We start from the raw sequence: 19,613 nt of genomic DNA, 5'->3' as shown, positions 1-19,613 counted from the left end.
TATATATATATATATATATATATATATATATATATATATATATATATATATATATATATCATTTGTTTGTTAATATATTAATAATAGTACTAAAATAATGTTATTAATGATAAAAATAATAATACTAATAATAATGATAATAATATTAATAATTCTATTAAGGATAATAATAATGATAGTTTAAATAATAAAGATAATCTTATTATAAATGATAAGTTTAATACAACTTCTAATTTTTATACTTTATATGATAAGAATGATAATAATAATAATAATAGTAGTAATAATAATAACTATAATATCTATAATAATAATACTTTTACTAATAATGATATTAATAACAATAACAATAATACTTATAACAATAAAAATAATAATAATAATAATAATAATAATAATAATAATAATAATAATAATAATAATATAATAATAATAATATAATAATAATAATGATAATAATAATAATAATAATAATAATAATAATAATAATAATAATAATAATAATAATAATAATAATAACAAAAAATTATATACCTTCACGACTTAAAAAAATCCGTTGGTGATGGAAATCCCACTAATTGGGCTGTTAGGCCCATTAATCCTCCCATCTTTTATGTAGCCCAAAATAAAGTTAACTAGCCCAAAATACATCAAACTACAAAAGTGTTTCGGTGGTCCTTGATGGTGGGGTTTCGATGATGCTCCCTAACCGTAGCAGCAAATTTCCTGTCGACCGAGAACAACAGTTTTAGAATTGCTCTTGAGTGGTGTTTAACCGAAGCAAACACAGAAAAGAATATAACCAACAACGAAGAGATGATGGTTTGTGGTATGTTCTCGCTCACAGGAATCGTAAACAATCAAATAACATGTGGGTGTTTTGTGTGTTGGTCTCGTGGTATATGAATAACAACAATTTAGCAGTCGTTTAGGATGGTGTTTGGTTTTGTTTAGTTGAAAACAGAAGAAGAATAATAGCGGCAGTTTGTAGTTACTCATGGGTGTGAGGTGGTGATTAGTTGGTTGTTCATGGAGTTTGTTGGTTGACTGAAACATAGAAGTAGATACGCAGCAAAATAAGTTTGAAGGTGATGGGTTTAAATGGGTTTACAATGGTTATGATGATGGAGGCTCGATGGTGGTGGTGACGAGTTGATGGTTGTAGGGATGGTGATATAAGGAAGGTGATGGTGTTTCTTGACGGTGAGTGAAGGTGGTTGTGGTACTCAAGTCGATCCCAATATCTTCATTTCCAAGAGGTATCGAGCTGAATGGTCTGGAAATCATGCCCATCTTGTGACTTAAATTTTATCTAACCCGTGACGATTTGGTTCCACTTAACTCGTGTCCGACCTTCTGTGATGAAGAATATGGTAATAACGATTTTGTAGTGGCGACGGTGTAACTGGTGACGGTGTTTGCAAAATAAAAAAAATAAAAACACGGGCTTCTATCTAGTTTTTGTGTCTTTGATCGGTTGATTAACAGCGGTGGACCTTTCTTGGGGTATTTAGGCCACGATTGCAGTAGAGGGTGCGTTTGTTATTTTCTGATCACGAATAGAACAGAGAAGTGATCACGAATAGAACAGAGAAGCAAGAAAAAAAATAATCAATTGTTTGAGTGTATTGCTTTGGTCGACGTGTGGCAACAAAGAGAATAAGAAGGCAAGGTGTAATCTTATTTTGGTGCAGTAGTAGTAGTAGTAGTAGTAGTAGTAGTAGTAGTAGTAGTAGTAGTAGTAGTAGTACTAGTAGTAGTAGTAAAGTGCACCCTACCTTGGTGAATTAATTTTTGTCGACACTAGCAAGAAGAGAAAGAGATTAGTGAAGTGTTGGTGTATGGTGGCCAAGAGAAAAAGGGACCCATCTCCCTTTTGGTTTTGTCTGACACCAACCATGTTGAGAATATAGTTTTGTTATCAGTGTGTGTGTTTCATTTATGAATTGTATATGTATATATATTAGATAGTAATATGCAAGTGACAATTATAATAATACAAATATAATAAAAGAAAACATGTAAGAAATATAGCAGCCTTAAATCTTGTTTTCTTTCTACCGACAGTTTTAACGGACTATTATATCGTGCCCCGTTGTTCACTCAGTGGCGAATAAAAAGTCTTCAGAAAAATCCCATATTTTTAATTTAACTATAATTATTTATTTTGGTCATTATGGTATAAAATTCGATCATTAACTTTTAAATAAAAAATACATTAATTATTCATTCTCAACCCAAGTAAAATATAAAAAGTTTTAAAATTCAACAAATAGTTCCTAAATACATTTTTAATAAGCCTAAAATTTATAGAACTCATTTTTGTATCACCGTTTATTTTAAAATTACTTAAGTTTGAATTTAACTTGCTTAATATAAATCGGTACCTCAAACGAGTATTACAATCATTTAATATTTATTTTTAATATACCTTACTTATATATATATATATATATATATATATATATATATATATATATATATATATATATATATATATATATATATATATATATTTTAAATAATAATTATTATAATATCCTATTTTTATTTTATTAATTTTTAATAACAACAACATATAATACTTCAATTTATATTTTGAATTATTATTTATATATACATACACACATATCTATTTACAATTAATTGTTCGTGAATCGCCGAGAGCAGTCGAAGGTCAAATGATTTCATAACATAGTTCAAAGATTTTGAAATTCAATTTAGTAGACTTTGCTTATCATGTCAAAACCATATAGAGATTAAGTTTAAATTTGGTCAGAAATTTTCGGGTCGTCACAACCCGTATTTCTTAAACTTTCACTATAACCCGGGAACATCTAAGCCACCAGGTTTTTCTAAACCATTTGTGAGAATGATGGCTCGCATTAGAGGAACACCATATATCCCTAGGAAGTTAACAAAACGAACCAAGTCAGAGGAGGAAGAAACGAGTGAGTCGGAATAAAGAATTGTAATCATGTTGTGTAATATATGTATTGTAGCGTGCTTGTTATTTTATGTTATATGTAAAAATTGCTGGTATTGTTTGTTAGTTATCTTTTACAAATCTAATCCTTGTCTATTTTACAGTATAAAAACACACAATAGACGTTAAGGATAGACAACCAAAAATTTTAGAAGACCTACCCGGGGAAATGATTGATGAAATCTTGTCTAGAGTCGTTCAGAATTCATCGGCACAATTATTTACGGCAAAATTAGTTTGTCGAACATTTGAAAGACGTTCCAATCGTGCCTTAGTTTATAAAAGGCTTTCTTTTGAAAGATGGGGTATATCACATTGGGGAGACTTTAAGTTACGCCGTGTTTTCTTTAAGGCATTAAATGCGGGAAACCCAGATGCAATTTTACGCTACGGGTTGAGAACCTATTTTAACTCCACATATCCCAACATAGGACTTTGTTCTTTAGAAAGAGCTTCATACATGCAACATAAAGAAGCATGTTATGTTTACGGGTTAGTGATGTTCGCTTCTCACCAAATTGAGAAAAAGAACATCGGATTGCAACTGTTAAATAAAACATTCCCACAAGTGACGGATTCTGTAGTTGGGGTGAGAAATATGGTTTTTAGATTGTTACGGGGCTATTGGGCATTACGTAACCCTCGTCCTTTTGACGACGTTATAACATGCTGTCTTGCCAACAACCACAACGGTTATTTTCCACAAGACCAAGGATGGGAAATAATACTAGTAAAACCCAAATGCATGACTTGTTTCTGGACTTATGAATTACATGTCTTTATTGCTTTTGCTGAACGAATTGCGTATTAACTAGAATTGTCTTCACAATTGCCTTGTATCAAAGATATTGTGTGCTATATTTTATGCTATATGTAAAATAGCGGTATTGTAAGTTTGTAAAATATTGTATATAAGTTTGAACGCGAAATATTATTGTAATCAGTTTTTCATATAGAATTGTAGTAGTTGAATTGTATATTAGCTACTAAGTATGAACTTAACGGGTAGGTACTACCCAAATGGAAAATTATAAAATGCTAATATGAAGAAAAAGCTTTTATAAATAAGTTCATATTATGCTACGAAATACTATTGACTACTCTTAATATTCTATATGATTAACTTAATTCTTTTGGCTATTTTTGAAGGAAATGGCACCGACTACTCGTCAGAACTTGAACATGAGCGAGGAAGATTTCCGTGTTTTCCTTGCTGTGAACATAGCCGCAGTGCAGGCCGCAATGGAAAATAATAACAATAACTGATAACAATAACTCTGGTTCTAGCAGTGGAACTAATTCCACAAGAAATCGTGTAAGATGCTCCTACAAAGAATTCACTGCGTGCAAACCTTTGGAATTCGATAGAACCGAGGGTCCAATCGGATTAAAACGGTGGACTGAAAAGGTTGAATCGGTGTTTTCCATAAGTAAATATACTGAAGAAGACAAAGTAAAGTACGCTACGCATACCTTCACAGGTACTGCGTTAACATGGTGGAACACCTATCTCGAGCAGGTGGGACAAGATGCTGCTTACGCATTATCGTGGTCAGCATTCAAGCACTTGATGAACGAGTAGTACCATCCCAGAAACGAGGTCAATAAGCTCAAGGTAGAGCTTAGAGGGTTACAAACACAATGATTTGATATTACCACGTACGAACGACGATTTACAGAGTTGTGCCTATTGTGTTTGGGAACGTTCGAAGATGAAGAAGAGAAAATTGACGCATTTGTAAAAGGGTTACCAGAAAGGATTCAAGAAGATGTGAGTTCACACGAGCCCGCCTTCATACAAAAGGCAAGTCAAATGGCTCATAAACTTATAAATCAGATCGAGGAAAGAATTAAAGAGCAGGCGGCCGAAGAAGCCAACACGAAACAAGTCAAGAGGAAGTTGGAAGAAAATAGTGACAAGAGTCACCAACAAAACAACAGTAACTATCGCTTCAACAACCAACACAGCAATCACAACTACAATCTCCCCATTTTTCGCAAAAACAAACGCAACAACAACTATCCCAACAACAACAACAACCACAATAACCGTCCTAACAACAATAACAATCACAACAACAACCAAATCAATAACAACAATGGCAACAACAATCAGAACAATAAATGTCTAAAGTGTGGAGGGTATCATCCAGATAAGTTATGTGTAGTAGTGTGTACCAAGTGTAACAGAACCGGACATAGTGTAACAAAGTGTGATGTCTATGGACCAAAGGCATATAAAAATAATAGAACAAATAATTCCATTATTTGTTACGGATGCAGAAAGCCGGGCCATTTCAGCAAAGCATGCCCTAATTAAGGGAATAATAATGGGCAAGGCCGTGGACGAGTCTTCAACATTAATTCGGCAGAAGCGCAGGAAGACCCGGAGCTTGTTACTGGTACGTTTCTTATTGACGATAAATCTTCTTATGTTTTATTTGATTCGGGTGCGGATAGAAGCTATATGAGTAGAGTTTTTTGTGCCAAATTAAATTGTCCATTAATGCCTTTGGATAATAAATTTTTACTCGAATTAGAAAACGGTAAACTAATTACAGCAGATAAAGTATGTCAGGATAGAGAAATTAAACTGGTTGACGAAACGTTTAAGATTGACTTAATACCAGTCGAGTTAGGGAGTTTTAACGTAATAATTGGCATGGACTGGTTGAAAAAGGTGAGAGCAGAGGTCGCTTGTTACAAAAATGCAATTCGCATTATGCGCGAAAAAGAAAACCTTTAATGGTGTACGGAGAAAAGAACAACGCGAAGTTAAATCTTATTAGTAGTTTGAAGGTGCAAAAACTAATAAGAAAAGGTTGTTATGTCATTCTAGCACACATCGAAGAAGTCAAACCTGAAGAAAAGAACGTCAGTGATGTTTCCGTCGCAAAAGAATTTTCCGACGTATTTTCGAAAGAATTATAGGGACTACCCCCACATCGATCCGTTGAATTTCAAATAGATCTTATACCGGGAGCTACACCAATAGCTCGTGCTCCTTACAGACTCGCACCCAGCGAAATGAAGGAATTACAAAGTCAACTACAAGAACTGTTAGAACGTGGTTTCATTCGACAAAGCACATCACCGTGGGGAGCACCTGTTTTGTTTGTCAAAAAGAAGGATGGTACATTCAGATTGTGTATCGACTATCGAGAGTTGAACAAACTTACCATCAAGAACCGTTATCCACTATCGAGAATCGATGACTTATTTGATCAACTACAAGGCTCGTCAGTTTATTCGAAGATCGATTTATGTTCCGGGTATCATCAAATGCGGGTGAAGGAGGACGATATTCTAAAGACTGCTTTCAGAACGCGTTACAGTCATTACGAGTTTATGGTTATGCCGTTTGGATTGACTAATGCACCAGCTGTGTTCATGGACCTCATGAACCGAGTGTGTGGGCCATATCTTGACAATTTTGTCATTATTATCATCGATGACATACTCATTTACTCAAAGAATGATCAAGAGCACGAAGAACATTTGAGAAAAGTGCTAGAATTATTGAGGAAGGAACAACTGTACGCAAAATTTTCAAAGTGTGCATTTTGGTTGGAAGAAGTTAAATTCCTCGGTCACATAGTGAACAAAGAAGGTATTCAAGTAGATCCGGCAAAGATTGAAACCGTTGAAAAGTGAGAAACCCCGAATACTCCGAAGCATATACGCTAATTTTTAGGACTAGCTGGTTACTACAGAAGGTTTATCCAAGATTTTTCCAAAATAGCAAAACCCTTGACTGCATTAATGCACAAGGGGAAGAAATTTGAATGGAAAGATGAGCAGGAGAAAGCATTTCAATTGTTGAAGAAAAAGTTAACTACGGCACCTATATTGTCATTGCCTGAAGGGAACGATGATTTTGTGATATATTGTGACGCCTCAAAGAAAGGTCTCGGTTGTGTATTAATGCAACGAACGAAGGTAATTGCTTATGCGTCTAGACAATTGAAGATTCACGAGCAGAATTATACGACACATGATTTGGAATTAGGCGCGGTTGTTTTTGCATTAAAGACTTGGAGGCACTACTTATATGGGGTCAAAAGTATTATATATACCGACCACAAAAGTCTCCAACACATATTTGATCAGAAATAACTGAACATGAGGCAGCGTAGGTGGGTCGAACTGTTGAACGATTACGATTTTGAGATTCGTTACCACCCGGGGAAGGTGAATGTGGTAGCCGACGCTATGAGTAGAAAGGACAGATAACCTATGCGGTAAAAGCTATGAATATAGTTATTCGTACTAACCTTACTACTTAAATAAAGGAGGCACAGCAGGGAGTTTTAAAAGAAGGAAAGTTGAGGAAAGAAATACCCAAAGAATCGGAGAAATATCTAAATATTCAGGAAGACGGAACCCGGTATAGGGCTGAAAGAATTTGGGTACCAAAGTTTGGAGATGTGAGAGAAATGGTACTTAAGGAAGCACATAAAACCAGATACTCAATACATCCCGGAGCGGGTAAGATGTACAAAGATCTCAAGAAACACTTTTGGTGGCCGGGTATGAAAGCCGATATTGCTAGATACGTAGGAGAATGTTTGACGAAAGCTGAACATCAGAAACCATCAGGTCTACTTCAACAACCCGAAATCTCGAAATGGAAATGGGAAAACATTACCATGGATTTCATTACTAAATTGCCAAGGACTGCAAGTGGTTATGATACTATTTAGGTAATAGTCGATCGTCTCACCAAGTCAGCACACTTTCTGCCAATGATAGAAGATGATAAAATAGAAAAATTGGCACGGTTATACTTGAAGGAAGTTGTCTCCAGACATAGAATACCAGTCTCTATTATCTCTGATAGGGATGGCATATTTGTTTCAAGATTCTGACAGACATTGCAGCAAGCATTGAGAACTCATCTAGACATGAGTACTGCCTATCATCCACAAACTGATGGGCAAAGTGAAAGGATGATACAGACCCTTGAAGACATGCTACGAGCATGTGTTATTGATTTCGGAAATAGTTGGGATCGATATCTACCGTTAGCAGAATTTTCCTACAACAACAGTTACCATTCGAGTATTGAGATGGCGCTGTTTGAAGCACTTTATGGTAGAAAGTGCAGGTCTCTGATTTGTTGGAGTGAAGTCGGAGATAGACAAATTATGGGTCCGGAGATAATTCAAGAAACTACCGAGAAGATCATCCAATTTCAACAACGGTAGAAAACCGCCCAAAGTTGACAAAAGAGCTATGCAGACATTAAAAGAAAAGATATAGAATTTGAAATTGGAGAGATGGTCATGCTTAAGGTTTCACCTTGGAAAGGTGTTGTTCGATTTGGTAAACGGGGGAAACTAAATCCAAGGTACATTGGACCATTCAAGATAATAGATCGTGTCGGACCAGTAGCTTACCGACTTGACTTACCTCAACAACTAGCCGGGGTACATAATACTTTTCATGTCTCGAATCTAAAGAAATATTTTGCTAAAGAAGATCTCACTATTCCGTTAGACGAAATCCAAATCAACGAAAAACTTCAATTCATCGAAGAACCCGTTGAAATAATGGATCGTGAGGTTAAAAGACTTAAGCAAAATAAAATACCAATCGTTAAGGTTCGATGGAATGCTCGTAGAGGACCCGAGTTCACCTGAGAGCATGAAGATCAAATGAAGCCGAAATACCTGCATCTATTTCCAGAAGATGCGTCAATACCTCCAACTGTGTATAACGGGTAGGTACTATAGTGACCCGAACTTTTCCATGTTTACATATATATTAAATGAAGTTGATATTTACATGGTTAAATGTTTTCAACATGTTAAGCAATCAAACTTGTTAAGACTTGATTAATTGAAATAGGTTTCATGTTGACAATTGACCACCCAAGTTGACCGGCGATTCACGAACGTTAAAACTTGTAAAAACTATATGATATATATATATATATATATATATATATATATATATATATATATATATATATATATATATATATATATATATATATATATATATATATATATATATATATACACTTAACATGATATCATGATAAGTAAGTATCTCACTAGATATATTAACAATGAGTTATATACATAAAAATGAGACTACTAAGTTAAGTAACTCGAAACGATATATATACCGATTATCGTTATAACAACGTCTTACTAAATACATATGTATCATATTAAGACATTGTTACACTATATTTAACATGATAAAATGATAATTAATTATATCATTAAGTGTATTAACAATGAACTACACAAGTAAGATGAGGCTACAAACTTAAGGAATTCGAAACAATATATATATGTAACGATTATCGTTGTAATTGTATTTTAACATATATATATGATATTAAGATATATTCATACATCATATTATCATGTTAACATAACAATTGAACATCTCATTTAAGTATAATAACAATGGATTAATTACATTTAACATGATCGTTAACTTAAAGGTTTCAAAACAACACCTACATGTCACGACTAACGATGACGTAACGACTCAGTTAAAATGCATATACATGTAGTGTTTTAAGATGTATTCATACACTTTTGAAAGACTTCAAGATACATATCAAAGTACTTCTACTTAACAAAAGTGCTTACAATTACATCCTCATTCATTTTCATCAACAATTCTACTAGTAGTCATTCAGTATTTGTACCTGTATTATACACAGCTTCTAGATGTACTTACTATTGGTATATACCAATAGGAACTAGCATGGGATTCCACTCTTGATTATGTCATGCATGACTAATCAAATTTAACTTCTACCATGAACTAGTCAACTAACTTGTGACGACCCGAGAATTTCCGACCAAATTTAAACCTAATCTAATTATGATTTCGATACGATAAGCAAAGTTTGTAATGTTGAGTCTCAAAATTTTCGAACTGTTTTAATAGAATCATTTACCCTGTAACTATGTTCGACGATTCACGAACCTTTAACTGTAAATAGAAATAGAAATATATATATATATATATATATATATATATATATATATATATATATATATATATATATATATATATATATATATATATATATATATATATATATATATATATATATAACTATACATGTAAATAAATATTTATTAAATATAATAATGAACTATTATGCGAATGTGATAGAAAACGTAACTTTGTTATTTAAAACTGTTTATGTAAACATAGATAGTAGATTGAATATACATAATTTGGCAATGTTAACAAAGTATTAAATGTTATACTCTAAGATTAATCGTTTCAATATATATATAATATATTTACCTACTTGATAATGGAAACTTAATTATATATATAATAGTTGAAATATTTATACATAATCAGTACTATATGTACATTGTTAAAAGGTATAAAATATGTAATTTATATTATAATTAATAAAAATAAATGTATATACAAGATATAAATATTAAATGTTAAAATTTAATAATATCTGTTGCTTTAATGAAACAACATACTATAGTAAATATATATATATATATATATATATATATATATATATATATATATATATATATATATATATATATATATATATATATATATATATATTATATATACACACACACACACACACACACATATAACAATATTAATATATGCATTAGATAACTAAAATGCAAATACAATTATATAATAATATACATGTAAAATGTATAAAGATCCAAATATTCAGTATATGTTCTTATATAAAATATGTTTTTTTATTGATAAAATATAAGGTTAAGGTATTAAGTTTAATTGCGAACTGAACTATAATTGTTAAGTAATTTATTACTCTCATGATCATTATAAAAAGTAAACATTTAATGTTAATATTAATATCTATATTATTAATACTACTAAATTTAAAATATATAGATATGGAATTTGATACATGTACTTCACTATATCTTTACTACTACTAGTATTATTAATAGACATTATTATTACTATCATTATTAATATTATTGACATTATTATTAATGTTATTTATTAATAAAAACAATATTATTAATAATATATCTATAATTATTAGTTAATGTAAATTATAAATGATAATGAGATAAATAAATATGTGTAAAATAAGTATGTACCTCTAACAGGCTATTTTTTTGTTTCTGTCTCCCTATCTCGCTCGTGAACCAGTTGACATCCCTCATTTTATACCAATCGATCGACTTATATTTTTGATAAAAGAGGTTCTCTCGATTTTCCAGTATCTATATTAATTTTAATCATCTTCCATTATCTGTTTTAATTAATTCGAAAGGCCATGGAACTGACATGTCCTTCTGTTCGTGATTGGTATGTTCAATGAATCGAATTCGTGTGAGTTTTCAAAATCTATTAATGTGTTTATGTTATAAACCGTTTACATAAACTCTCTGTAAAATTTCAAACCTCAATTTATCAAATTGATTATTAATTTCGAGGTCAAACGTTCAAAATAAAAAGTCAACAAATTTGTTCTTCGTGAAATTAGCTTTTGTTTTGATGTTTTAGATACAATTAAGGATACTGTTAGTTTTCAAAGGAGCTTTGCTACCAAATCTGTGAAGAACCTTTGCCTAAAACTTTCACAAAATGGAAATCAAATTTTTTTTTCATATAAATCAGCGGCAGCAGCAAGGCTGCTCTTTTTTTTTTTGTTTTTTTTGTGTGTGTTTGTTGTTTGATTTAAGTAATTTATCCAGTTTGGGTTATTTATAAACATATTTCAAGTCCTAATCTTAATTAGTAACTCGTATTATATATTGTTTGTGGGTGATGGTCGATTGGGATGTTGGGAAGATGATGAACACGAATGTAAAACAAGAATGGTTATAAAAAACTGAGTGCAGTTTAAAACAGATAAACTAGAATGGTCAGATGGTTAAGGGTGTTAGTGGTGAACGGGAGGTCTAGGGTTCGAGCCTGGTCTCAGCTATTCTTTTTGGGGAAAAGCTTAGAAGGTAGTTTAATTACCAAAGTTATTATTATTATTATTATTATTATTATTATTATTATTATTATTATTATTATTATTATTATTATTATTATTATTATTATTATTATTATTATTATTATTATTATTATTATTATTATTATTATTATTATTATTATTATTATTATTATTATTATTATTATTATTATCATTATTATCATTAATGTTGTTATCGATATTATTATTATTATTGTTATAATTTATTAATGATATTATTACTAAATATTATTAGGATTATAATTATTATTATTATTACCATGATTACAAGTGAAATGAACACTATTGTTATTATTAGTAACATTATTAATATAATTGTTATTATGAATTTTATCATTTAAGTGTTAATTATTATTAATAATATATTTATTGACGACTAATATAAGCATTATCATTATTACTATGTAAACACAAATACTCAGATTAAAATTTTTATCATTTTGTTATTAAGTATCACCATTATGTATTATTAATGTTATTATTAGTATATTAATATTGATTTGATATAAGTATTATTACGATTAGAATCATTATTATTATTATTATGAACACAATACAAACTATTATTAATATTATTAATATTAGTATTAGTATCATTTTAGACTTATTATTATTAACAAAAGAATTATATTTAGGATTACCATTAGTAACAAAATTGTTATAATAATTATTAGTATGTATTATTATAAAAGTTATTATTTTCATTATCATTATTATTAATACTAGTATTATTATTATCATTATTATTACTTTTATCACTACTAATAATATCTTAGTATTATTAAAAATACTGTTTTAACAAACAAATAATATATATATATATATATATATATATATATATATATATATATATATATATATATATTTAATATATAAAACATAACAAACTTAATATCTTAATTAGTTAAAATATATATAATAAATACACAGAACATATAAGTTATTAACATAATAAACGATATAACTAAGAAAGTTATATATATTTATTCGATTACGATTATGTGTATTAATATATATACACGAATGATATAGGTTCGTGAATCCGAGGTCAACCCTGCATTGTTCAGTATCGTCGTATGAATATTTTTACTACAAAATATTGGAAGTGAGTTTCATTTGCTCCCTTTTTAAATGCTTTTGTAATATATATTTTTGGGACTGAGAATACATGCGCTGCTTTTATAAATGTTTTACGAAATAGACACAAGTACTTAAAATTACATTCTATGGTTGGATTATTAACCGACTATCGCCCTTCAAGTCTGGTAACCTAAGAATTTAGGGAAATGGCCCCTGATTGACGCGAATCCTAAAGATAGATCTATGGACCTTGACAAGTCCCATTCGGGGTACGAATACTTTAGTACTTCTAGATTATTATACAGACGAGAGGTTCTGTTTTGGGGATATTCTATGCATTAAGTTAACTTCGGTTACCAGGTGTTCAATCCATATGAATGATTTTTATCTCTATGCAGTTTGCGAAATGCCTGATACGAGAATGATGTTTATGAAAATGAAATCTTGTGGTCTGTTATACTATCTGAAATGATTATTTATGATAAACTAATGAACTCACCAACCTTTTGGTTGACACTTGAAAGCATGTTTATTCTCAGGTATGAAAGAAATCTTCCGCTGTGCATTTGCTCATTTTAGAGATATTACTTGGAGTCATTCATGACATATTTCAAAAGACGTTGCATTCGGGTCGTTGAGTTCATCAAGATTATTAATTAGTCAATTATAGTTAGATATATTATGAAATGATATGCATGCCATCAACTTTTGATGTAAAGCAAGTTTGTCTTTTAAAAACGAATGCAATGTTTGTAAAATGTATCATATAGAGGTCAAGTACCTCGCGATGTAATAAACTATTATGAATCATTTATAATCGATATGGAATTCATTCGGATGAATTAGGACGGGTCATTATATAACTAGAACTCCTTTTAACCCCACTCACCACTCACCATTCACCACTCACCACTCAATCCATTTCACTTCCAATTCTCTTTCTAATTCTCTCTAAACACACACACTCTCTTAGGAATGAAATTTCCAGTAAACTAATCATCATCATCATCAAAAATTAATTCAAGAATCAAGCTATAATCATCATAGGAAGAACACTTCAAGAACACTTCAAAAATCTTTCAAGGTTGCTAGTTTACTTTCAATCTTGCAAATCCATTCCAAGTAATCATCTAAGATCTAGAAACCTTTGTTATTTATAGTAGGTTATCTTTCTTATTCAAAGTAATATTCATATCTAAACTTTGATTCAATTTCTATAACTATAAACTATCTTAATTCGAGTGATAATCTTACTTGAACTTGTTTTCGTTTCATGATTCTACTTCAAGAACTTTCAAGCCATCCAAGATCCTTTGAAGCTAGATCATTTCTTATCACTTCCAGTAGGTTTACCTACTAAACTTGAGGTAGTAATGATGTTCATAACATCATTCAATTCATATATATAAAACTATCTTATTCGAAGATTATAACTTGTAATCACTATAACATAGTTTAGTTAATTCTAAACTTATTCGCAAACAAAGTTAATCCCTTTAACTTAACTTTTAAAATAAACTAAACACATGTTCTATATCTATATGATATGCTAACTTAATGATTTAAAACCTGGAAACACGAAGAACACCGTAAAACCGGACATACGCCGTCTTAGTAAAACCGCGGGCTGTTTTGGGTTTGATAATTAAAAACTATGATAAACTTTGATTTAAAAGTTGTTCTTCTGGGAAAATGATTTTTTCTTATTAACATGAAACTATATCCAAAAAATCAAGGTTAAACTCAAAGTAGAAGTATGTTTTTCAAAATGGTCATCAAGACGTCGTTCTTTCGACTGAAATGACTACCTCTTACAATATTGACTTGTAACCTGTATTTCCAACTATAAACTTATACTTTTTCTATTTAGTTTCATAAATTTCAGTTCATTATGAAACCATAGCAACTTGAATCACTCAAAACGGATTTAAAACGAAGAAGTTATGGGTAAAACAATATTGGATAATTTTGCTTGTTGTAGCTACGTGAAATTTGTAACAAATCTATACAAATCATAACTTAACTAATTTATATTGTATTATACATGTATTCTAACATATATTATGTAATCTTGGGATACCATAGACACGTATACAACATTTTGACATATCATATCGACTCATCTATATATATTATTTGGGAACAACCATAAACACTCTATATGCAGTAATGCTAGAGTTAGCTATACAGGGTTGAGGTTGATTCCAAAATAATATATATACTTTGAGTTGTGATCTAGCCTGAGACTTGTATACACTGGGTCATGGATTCATTCGAGATAATATATATTGATTTATTTCTGTACATCTAACTGTGGACAACTAGTTGCAGATTACTAATGCTGGACTGCTAACTTAACAAACTTAAATCATTAAAATGTAATAAAAAATATTGTGAATATATTTCGATCATACTTTGATATATATGTACATAATTGTTATTTGTTCGTGAATCGACCCGTGGCCAAGTCTTATTTTCCGATGAAGGAAAAATCTGTGAAAGTGAGTTATAGTCCCATTTTTACTATCTAATATTTTTGGGATGAGAATACATGCAGTTTTGAAAATGATTTACAAAATAGACACAAGTATTGAAACTACATTCTATGTTGAATCGTTATACCGGATATCGCCCTTGTTGAACTTGGTAGCCTAATAATTGGTGTTTATTATAATTGCCACCAATTGACGCGAATCCTAAAGATAGATCTATGGGCTTTGACATGCCCCAGTCAGAGAATTTGAACTGCTTTAGTACTTCGATATTTTTATATGGGGATATTCTAGATGCATTTTGTTAATGTCGGTTACCAAGTGTTCAACCATATGAATGATTTTTATGCAGATTGCATGTTATTGAAAGATGAAATCTTGTGGTCTGTTATTACAATTTGATATATAGGTTAAACCTATAACTCACCAACATTTTTGTTGACATTTAAAGCATGTTTATTCTCAGGTGATTATTAAGAGCTTCCGCTATTGCATGCTAATTTATGGACAAGAGTTGGAGTCAGCATGCTTGTATAATATTGTTTAAAAACTGCATTCGAAGACATATATTGTTGTGTAATATCATTGTAAACCATTATGTAATGGTCGTGTGAAAACGCTATATTTTAGATTATCATTATTTGATAATCATCGTAATATTTTAAAGGTTATGGTTTGTTTTAAAAATCGAATGCAGTCTTTGAAAAACGTCTCATATAGAAGTCAAAACCTCGCAACGAAATCAATTAATATGGAATGTTTATAATCGATATGAAGGGGACATTTCATGATCCAACCACACGTTATCTATGAAAAGAAGAACTTATGCATGCAGTCATGCACCTGGAAAACTCCCGGAACCCAAGTAGAAGTTTAACACGTATCCGTGTCAGATCCTTTGGCATTTATTACCAAAAATAACTTTTCAAACCCTTTTCAAAATAGACAGTTTTGTCACAGCTCCAGCAAATCAACTTCAATTTTTCATTCGAATAAGCCTTATTATAACGATTACCCCTTCATCATTTTTACCGGGGAACCTTTTATATCTCGTCACATTAGCAGTAAACTTACCAACAACTTCATTGATCTTTGACCTTCCAAAAAATCATTATACTCATTGAAACTCTATCATGTACTCATCCACATCTTGTAACAATAATTGTCATACCAACTGTAGGGAATTAGCAATCAGTATTTCAAATTTCGCAGCAATTTTACACCAACGGTTATATATATATATATATATATATATATATATATATATATATATATATGTATATATATATATATATGTATATATATACATATATATATATGTATATATATATATATATGTAAATATATATATATATATATATATATATACATACATATATATATATATATATATATATATATATATATATATATATATATATATATATATATATATATCATCTATCTCCTAGACTTACATACTTCGAATGTGAAGTTTCTGAAAAACACTACGAATTAATTCTCTAAATTTTGGAAAAATGCTGATGAAGCAGCAAAAATTGTAAACGATCTTAACAGTCGAAAGTTTAATGATAAAGAATAGTGTGTTGGCAAAGCTCAAAAAAAGAGAAGGTTTGGAACTGAAAAACGGATTGAGCAAACTATGAAGGAGACTGTGGACAAATCACAAGGACGAAATCTACCTTCAAAGAATCCAAATGATTCAGTGTCTGCTGAAATCGTTAGCAAACACCTTACTCTTTATTCTAAACCTTCACAGAAAAATTTTCCGCATCATCCTTTGATTCCAGATATTTTAAAATTCTAAAACATCATCGAATCTTTCAGTATAAATATCCTCGATATTCCTGAAGATACCGTCATAACTATCATTGTCCGAGATTATTTATCTCTTTGCGCTATCTGTATCACATCATAAACGAAACTGTTTAGTTTCTATATTCTGTAAACCTTCCAGTTTAAATTATGAATGTTTTTGAAGTAATGTTGGGAACTGAAGCATGAGTTAGTATAATATAATGACACTTGATCAACGTAATTATATTACAGTAAATCATGTCGAGTTTCTAAATGGAACGTGATGATTCACAGATCATAACGTCATCATGTGCCATATTACACAACTCTTGTATTCTAATTAAACTCTAAACATATCAAGAAAATATTTTTGTTGATGATTCGGCATTTTCCGAGGTATTCTGGTAATTTGATAAATCAAGATCGTACCATTACAATTTCCTTCTTAGAACATTAACCATGTTCATTCCGAAATTCATATCTACGAATTCTGGACCATTACATGCAATGTTTAATGGCAAGAAGAGAAAACAAAAGAATTAAGCTTCGAAATAGAGATAGGAGTATAAATCGCAGCAAATAAGAGAGAACATTAACTGTGGATGACAAAAATTATAGAAGACAGAAACAGGGATTTCAAAAAAATAAGGAAAGATATAAAGCCTAACAGCAACACATAAATTACAAACCGTATATATCAATACGTATTGCAACGTAAAGACACAACATAATTAAAAACACTATAACCCTAAGGTAATAGTAAAAGTAAATAAAATCCTCTGGTGGTAGATGAAAGAGAAGAATGACAGATATGAAAGTTAGGAGTATATCAAGGATCAGAACGGGATGGAGCATATTGACGAATATTTTAAAGTATGAATTGAGGGAGGAAGAAGAGAATGAGTGAGCTGTGGGAATAAGGAAACGAAGAGGGTGGATATATAGTAAAATATCTGACAGGGCAATCAAAACAGATTATCGCATTTAATCAAAGCGAATCCTAATTTCCTTAATTATCGAAGAACCAAATCTTATTACGAATATTTTCTCTAAATCCCTTGAATTTCGGAAATCAACCGTGACTACGTCACCGGTTAAAGCTAACCTACATCTACATATTTCACTCTTTTGTAATAACTTCACTCATACTCTTCAAATAAATGGATTGTTTTATCCATATTACTCAATGATGATAAAATTCTATTTATCAACTCATATTTGTCATGAAAACATTCTCATTGTTACCCATGATGACCTCAATCAAATTTTGGGGACGAAATTTCTTTAACGGTTAGGTACTGTGATAATCCAGAAATTTCCGACCAAATTTAAAATTTATCTTTATATTATTCCGACACGATAAGCAAAGTTTGTTAAGTTAAATCTCAAGAATTTTAAACTATGTTCATACATTCATTTATCTTGACCGGATTCCGATGATTCACGAACCATTATTTAATTGGATATGAATATGTATATGTACGTATATGTATATATTATAACTTGAGAATATTAACAAAGTATTAAACGTATAATACTTTACATGAACATTTTGGTTTCAATATGTCTATTGATGGAAATAGAAGTTAAGATCAAATGATTGATTTATCGGATACATTGTATGATTACGAGTCTCTGTTGAGAGGTCCACTTTTGAAATGCCCCGTTCATATTAATTATAAACGTTTCATATTAATTGGTTTCTTTACCAGGTTTTGACCTCTATATGAGACGTTTTTCAAATCTTGCATTCGTTTTTAAAAACAACCATAACCTTTATTATTGAATAAAGGTCATAATTGACATAATTTAGATTGTCTATCAAAGACAATCTCCTCAAATAAATAAGTTTTTACACAATCCATTACAATATGATCATATATATTACAACAAATACTCCGAATGCAAGTTTAAACAATATAAACAATTATGCCGACTCCAAATCTTGACCTTGGGTTGACATACGACAGCGGAAGCGTTTTTTATATTCACCTGAGAATAAACATGCTTAAAACGTCAACAAAAATGTTGGTGAGTCATAGGTTTAATTTTTATATAATAATCATAACATTTAATAAGCCACAAGATTTCATTTAATTAAATGCGCAGGATCATTACAACTGCAAAAATCATTCATACGATGAGTCGCCTGGTAACCGACCTTAACATAGAGTGCTTAAGATATCTGACATCATACATTCCACTATTCAAATGTATGACAAGAACCCTTCGAAGTACTAAAGCATTTCCACTATTCAAAAATGGGAGTGGTTGG

Source organism: Rutidosis leptorrhynchoides, chromosome 1 (assembly GCF_046630445.1).
Source record: "Rutidosis leptorrhynchoides isolate AG116_Rl617_1_P2 chromosome 1, CSIRO_AGI_Rlap_v1, whole genome shotgun sequence".
NCBI lineage: Eukaryota > Viridiplantae > Streptophyta > Magnoliopsida > Asterales > Asteraceae > Rutidosis > Rutidosis leptorrhynchoides.
Note: the sequence above shows the minus strand (reverse complement) of the source record.